Here is a 6,981-nt window from a genome sequence, read left to right as displayed (position 1 = left end):
TAAAAGGAATGGGGAAAAAGGAAGTGGAATGCAAAGAGAATAAGGGAGGTGAAATTGGGATGCAAAGCCAGTTGTTTTAGGATGTAAATCGACTGAAGATGTGAGAATGACTGGCGCCACACAATTTCTCTGATCCTTTTGGGGGATAATCTGATAAACGCATGTGCCTTCCTTTAGCCTGATACTGGGCAGTATCGAGGTATTGAGTTTCAAGAAGAGCAGGAAGACAGCCATGGACTACAGGCAGGTACTGCTTTCGTATCTACAATAGCCCTGCTAGGGTAGCTTAGGGGAAGCGCTTATCTGCATGTGTCTTCAGGCCACATGTTTTAATCACATGTTTTCAGATTGGCTGCTCTCCACAATTTTTGTCTTTTTAAAAAAATGTATTATGATTTTTTAAAAAAAAAATTGCTACAAGGCATGTGCGCTTACCAGAGAGAGTCACAGAGAGAGCGAGTGAGCAAGCAAGGCTTTCTAGGACTGAAACTGCGGTCTGCCAGGTGAGAGTACAGTGCCTCAACCACCATGCGCCCTGCTGGCTCCAAGGGACTCGTTTCTTACTGGTGGCAGCACTTGTGCTGGGCCTGGCAGGAAGGCTGAGATTCCAGCAGGTGGAGAGAGGGGGAAAAGATAGGAGCAAAAGGTCCAAGAAATGCTGATCCTCGAAGACGAGACCCTATAGCCCATGCCAGGGTAGCTTTGCATCGGGCAGAAGTCCCCACACCCCACCTGGCACGGTAACCCCTTAGAAAGTGCTTAGCTACTCACAGCTTTCTTAAGGAATTCTGCTCACCCTGGTTTGCTAAGACTGAAGGAGTTTTCTGGAGCAACTAATGCATCTAGCATCACTTTGCCTGGTAGTCAGACTGCTGGAGCATCAACAGCCCCTCTTCTTCCCCTCTTCTTCCTCCACCAGGAAGGAGCCTTGGTGGATAAATGCCTGCGTGCCCCTGCCTGACGGTGAAGATAGGGTACCCTGAGAGGAAGGGCTGTGGATTGAGAAAGGACAAATAAAAGCGGGGAGGTCAGGCAGACCCTGTACCTCTGCGGGAGAACGCTGCAGCCCTGAGCTGTTCTGTGCTCATTCTTTTATAGCGGAGGCAAAGCCACGGCAGCTGGGAAGCAACTCCTGGTTCGAAATAAGCCTCTCCTGGCCTTCTCTGGCTGATGCTCAGTTTTTTTTCTATCTGTAAAGCCAATCAATAGATTATGTCTTTGTTTTGAGCTTTTGCATGCCCTGCAGCAATAGCACAGACTGTATCCACTTTAAGGTGCTCCCTGCTCTGTGGCTGAGTAACTCAGTTGCCCACAGTGCTAAATTACTTAAAAACGCTTTTTTTTGGGGTGGGGGTGGGGGAGAGGTTTTTGCTATAAGGCGCATGCACTGGCCAGAAAGACAGAGACAGAAAGCGAGAAATCACCCCTCCTGCGGGGGGCGGGGGGTGGTGGCCATGCCGCAATCCCTTCTCCTCCATTCTCCTCTCGGAATCTTGGGCACGCATGCACACGCGCCCGGCGTGAATTTAAGCCACCAGGTCCGGGACTCGAATCGCGGTAGGCTACATGGGAATCCAGCGACATAGCCATTATGCTAACTGCTGGTCCCAACAACGCTTTTTATCTCTACCTTCTCTGCTCACTTACTGTGCTCCCCTCAACCACCTCCCAAAGACAGTACTTATATCTGTCCTTGTGTCAGGATCTGCTTCTGGGGGAAACCCAAACTAAGGATAAGGATGTTTTATGTTGCAGTCTCTGGGCCTGCCTTTCCTCTGTAAATAAGAATGTGGGGGATCAGCCGATAGCTTAATGGTTACATCACTGGACTCCCATGTAGGCAATTACGGTTTGAATCCCAGACCCCACGGCTTAAAACTCACACCAGGCGCGTGTGCATGCGTGCCTAAAATACCGAGAGGGGAACAGAGGAGAAGGGATTGCGGTATGGCCATTCCCCCTGGGGGGTGATTTCTCACTCTTTGTCTCTCTGTTGAGTGCACACACTCTATAGCAAAAACCCTCTGGAAACAAACAAAAAAAGGAACGTGGAACGAGGCGGACTTTCCCTCCAGGTCTCTGCAAGGAGTTTGTCTCATCTGCCTCTCATTAAATGAAACCGCGTGCCTTACTTTATTCATTCAGTGTCTGCCTAAACAAGCCTGCACCCTCCGCCCCTGTGCACTGGTCTTGTCTCCGTGTGCTATGTGTACAAACAGCGGCGGTCTGGGGCAGAGAAATAGGATGAACCTGGTTAATTACCCAAGCGCCCTCTGAGTTCCCACAGGAGGCCACTGAGCATCTGAACCCATGAACCTGAACAGGGAACTTTGGCTTTGCTTTTAATTAGAGGCCCCTTGTTGGGTCCCAGCTGGCTGCCCCCAAACCAATGCAGCAGAGATTACAAAGAAACTCCAGAACTTCCCCCAATCTTTTTGTGGGAAGGCGATCTGTAAAGGCAAAGTGATGCATCCTGGGCCGAGTCTGTTTCACGTGCTCATTTAGCATTCCCTCACTCTTACCCCTGCGGAACTGCATCCTGGTCAGGAGCAAAAACCTCTCCAAAAAAAGAAAAAAAAACAAACAAAAAAACCCCAAGATCCTGTCTGAAGTTTCTCCTTGCATACGTGTCAGTCGAGTGCACTTCCTGTAAGAGCTCGCCCGACCCCCTTACTTCCTGGAGCAAGGTTTTGATTACAAAGGCTATTGGTCCGAGGGATCAGCAAGTAGTGTGGTAGTTAAGGTACTGGACTCTCACATGGTCAACTGCAGTTCAAGTCCTGGACCTGGAGGCTTGAAACCCACACCGGGTGTGTATGCTTATGTGCCCAAAATCTGGAGAGGAGAAGGGAGCGTGGCCATCCCCATAGGGAGTGGTTTCTCACTTTCTCTCTCTCTCTGTCTCTGGCACGTGCATGTGCCCTATAGCAAAAAACTTCTCTTTCAAGAAAACAAAAAACAAAGGCTATTGGTTGCCTCAGTTGTAGTCAGTGGTACTGACTGGTCTGGTGGGTGGGTGCCTTCCCTTCTTCCCTGAGAGGCTGTGATTACTCCTTACTTCCTATTTGGGAGAAATGGAAATGCTTGAGAAGGTCGAGAAAGTCTTCCTCAGGGAGATCCTTGTGCCAGAGTGCCAGGACCACTAGCAAGAAGAAGGGTGAAGGTGAGGTGGGCCCAGTAAGGTACAGATAAAAGTTATCAGTGCGGACAAGCTGGTTCACGTGAGGGATCTTCTAAAAGCTTGTAAAAATGCATATTATGAAAAACTAGGCATGGATTTCAAAATATTTTTGCACCAAAATAAAGCACATTTTTGGGGAGAGGTGTTTTTTTTTTTTTTTTTTTTTTTTTTTTTTTTTTTTTTTTTTTTTTTTTGCTATAGGGCACGTGTACTCACCAGACAGATGGAGAGAGAGAAAGTGAAAAATCATCCCCCTGGGGTGGATGACCATGTCTGAAACCCTTCTCCTCTCAGGATTTTGGGCACGCATGTCTACGCACCCAGTCTGAGTTTCAAGCTGCCGGGTCTGGGACTCCAACTGTAGTCAACCATGTGGGAGTCCAGTACTTTAACCACTATGCCACCTGCTGGCCCCTAAAGTTGTACTTTTTTTTTGGGAGGGAGGTACCAAATTTCTTTATTTGAAGGAATGGTACAAATGAAAGAACTTAAGTGGATATCTTGGCACAACTTCCAGGAAATATAAAAGAAATTGCAACATACATGCACTGCCTTGGTGAGCAGGGAAGTCACCCCGAGGCTCCGGGAAAGTTAGCCTCAGGCTTAGCTCTCGTTATCATGTCTCCCAGGGTGTGCTTGTCAAAGAGATACTCTGCCATGTCAGATTCCCGGGCTCCCGTCTTGCGCGAGTTAGTTCCATGGTCATCCAATCCTTTGATAAACTGCACTTGCTCATTGAGGTAATGCGTCTCAACGAAGTCACACCAATGGGGGTCGTTTTTGTCAGTGGCCAGTTTGTGCAGTGCCAGTAGTGACCGATTCACATTTTTTTTTTAACAAGTGTAATGCACACTTCAGCCCGTTCTCCCAGTCATCACGGTCTGGTTTCTTCTCTACATTAGACAAGTGATATTTTTTTTGAGAGGTTTTTGCTATAGAGCATGTGCACTCACCAGAAAGACAGAGAGAGACAGAGAGACAGAAAGTGAGAAATCACCCCCCAGGGGGGATGGTCACGCCGCAATCCCTTCTCCTCCATTCTCCTCTCGGGATCTTGGACATGCACGCACACACGCCCGGCGTGAGTTTTAAGCCACCGGGTCCGGGACGCGAACCGCGGTCGACCACGTGAGAGTCCAGCGACATAGCCATTATGCTAACTGCTGGTTCCCTATGGTCTGGTTTCTTGATATCCTGAAGGAAGATGCGGCCACCTCACTGATTCTGCTGCATCATCAGTGTCTCAGCACGTTCTCTTTCCTCATGACATTGGTGGAGAGAGTATTTGGCAAAGTTCTTCAAAGCCACATCATCACAAAGTAGAAAGACATGGACAGGTACATGTAGGAGGCCTAGAGCTCCAGGTTGACCTGGTGGTTGATGGCCGCCTCCGAGTCCTGGTGGTAGTTCTGGCACATCTGCAAGGGAGACCGGGTCATCATGGCGGGCAGCTGAGGAGAGGCGGTGGCAATGTCTGCTGTGTGGTGCTGGAGCACCAGTGGGGACCTTGGAGCAGTCCGAGCGCACTGTGAGGAGATGGTGGAGGACTGGCTCTGGGTGGCGGGCCAGGATGGGGGATGAGCACCAGTTCTGTTCAAGCACTGTTGAACCAGGAAACCGGGGTGATTCTCGGTGGAGGAGGTCTGGCCAAAGTTCTACCTTTTTTATTTAAGATTTTCTTTCTTTATTCATTATACAGTGTGTGTACACACATGAGAGAGAGACAGAGGAGCACCCTCTGCAGGGTCTGGTCACATTGTGACCCCTTTCCTCTGGTCCTCCAGCCCTATCAGATCCTGGACACTTACACACATGCCTGGTGTATTTCAGGCTGACCAGGCTAGGGATTTGAACTGCACTGTCATTTGGGATCTGACTTTTCTTGAGCAGAGCATTAGTGCTGCACCACAGAGTCAGTCCATAAGCGTGTATTTTTTTTTTTTTTTTTGAGAGAGAGGTTTTTGCTATAGGGTGCGTGTGCTCGCCAGACAGACAGAGAGAGACAGAGAGACAGAAAGCGAGAACTCACCCCCCAGGGGGGATGGCCACACCGCAATCCTTTCTCCTCCATTCTCCTCTCAGGATCTTGGGCACGCACGCACACGCGCCCGGCGTGTTTTTTTTTAAGCCACCGGGTCCGGGACGCAAACTGTGGTCGACTACATGGGAGTCCAGCGACATAGCCATTACGCTAACTGCTGGTCACCATAAGCATGTATTTTTCAATTTAATTTTGCACGAACTCTCTGAAGCCCCTTGCATGGCATTGCTTCCGTGTCTGGCCTGCTGCTGGGGCAGTGGAGGCTTCACTGGGCCAAGGTTTGGAGTGAAGGGTACAAGGTCGTCACAGAGAGTGCTGCCCACCACTCCCATCTAAGCGGGGTGAGCCCACCCCAGGGGTAGGGCTTCACTGTGGGAGAGGGGGCTCCCTACCCCCACATCCCCGGTACTGTTCCCTGCCCGGCAGAGGGTAGACAAGTTAAGCCACATTTTCACTTACAAGGCCTAAGTGGGAGAAAGCAAAAATTCCCTAGGGCACAGTGACCGCAGATGTCTAGATGCACACCTAGAGCCCCTGTCGTAGGAAGGAATGCCACTCCCTCCCATCAGCAGGCACGTCAAGTCCAGTGTGCCAGAACTTGGCTGGTTGCCATGGATACCTGGGAGTCGGTCCCATTAGAGAACAGAGAGCTTGCTCTACACCCAGGCCTGGGGGGTCTGCTGGGGCCAGATGAATGAGGGGGCAGAGATACATGCCCTCCTTTGGCTCTCACCTTGATCGGACCCTCTCCACTATTCTCTAAACCAGGGCTTTCTAAACTGAAATGGGCAGAAAGATCTCTCCTCTATCCTGTTTCATTTTGTTTTTATTGCCAGAGGGTATATACGCTCACCAGTGTGTGGAAAAAAGGCACCCCAAAACAGAGCCCAGCCACACAGACATCCCCCTTTTTCTACCTCTCCAATCCTTGAGGGCCCAGGAGGCATGCACACACATATGCCCAAGCCACTTGGACCAGAATTCCAACCATGGTGGGCCGTGTGGGATCCAGCTCCCAATGCACAGTGCCTAACCACTATGCTAAGGGGCCAGCTCCGTCCCCCTCATCTTGTTAAAATGCAGATGCTGATTTGAGAGATCTGGGGTGGAGGTGGGAGTGCTGACTCTTCCTCCCTAGCTCCCCAGTAGCGCTGGTCCACAGGCCATGCTCTGAGTAGCACGGGCCTACCCTGAGTCCTGGTGGGTCTGAGAAACCTCAGTCAGATTCTATAAATGGTCCCGGGACCTGCTGTCTTAGGCCACGGCCATCACCCCTCCCCCCCAAAGCTGGCCTCTAGCCTTATTGTTAGAGGAAGGGCCCCCTCCACAGGCTGTTTTCGAACCATCTATCATCAGCCACTCCCAAGAAAGGAAGTCAGCAGGCAGCATTTCGGGGAAACATCATCATTTTAAGTTGTCCTGTCCCTTCTCCAACTCTCCAAGTTACATAACGAATCCTTGTTGAAAATGCTGATAATGCTATTTGCTTGGCAGGAAGCCAATTTCTGGTTGCCTATTGCTTGGGGCAGGGTCTGGGGAGGGTTGAAGGAGAGAAAGGGGCCAGGCAGATGGAGAGGGCAGGAGGGCCGGGATGGCCAAGGCCTGGGAATAAAGCCGATTGGTATGTCAGCAAAATCTGTTGCTGGCTTTAGTGATTCGAAAGGCAGACACATTTTTTTCATCTCTTGTTAATCCTCATCTGATACAGAGGATTTTCCTGCCATTAAATCTGGAGAAAGAAAAATAAACACTCAAACCT

General features: G+C 50.1%; 1 pseudogene; it reads right to left on the bottom strand.

Annotated features, from left to right (window-relative positions):
• Positions 1 to 3,750: 3,750 nt before the first annotated feature.
• LOC102496816 (ferritin heavy chain pseudogene) lies at positions 3,751 to 4,623 on the bottom strand (annotated as a pseudogene).
• Between the last annotated feature and the right edge of the window lie 2,358 nt (positions 4,624 to 6,981).

This window comes from Tupaia chinensis, unplaced genomic scaffold (assembly GCF_000334495.1).
Source record: "Tupaia chinensis unplaced genomic scaffold, TupChi_1.0 Scaffold000248_1, whole genome shotgun sequence".
NCBI classification, from domain to species: Eukaryota; Metazoa; Chordata; class Mammalia; order Scandentia; family Tupaiidae; genus Tupaia; species Tupaia belangeri.
This window is presented reverse-complemented; position numbering and strand designations above follow the sequence as displayed.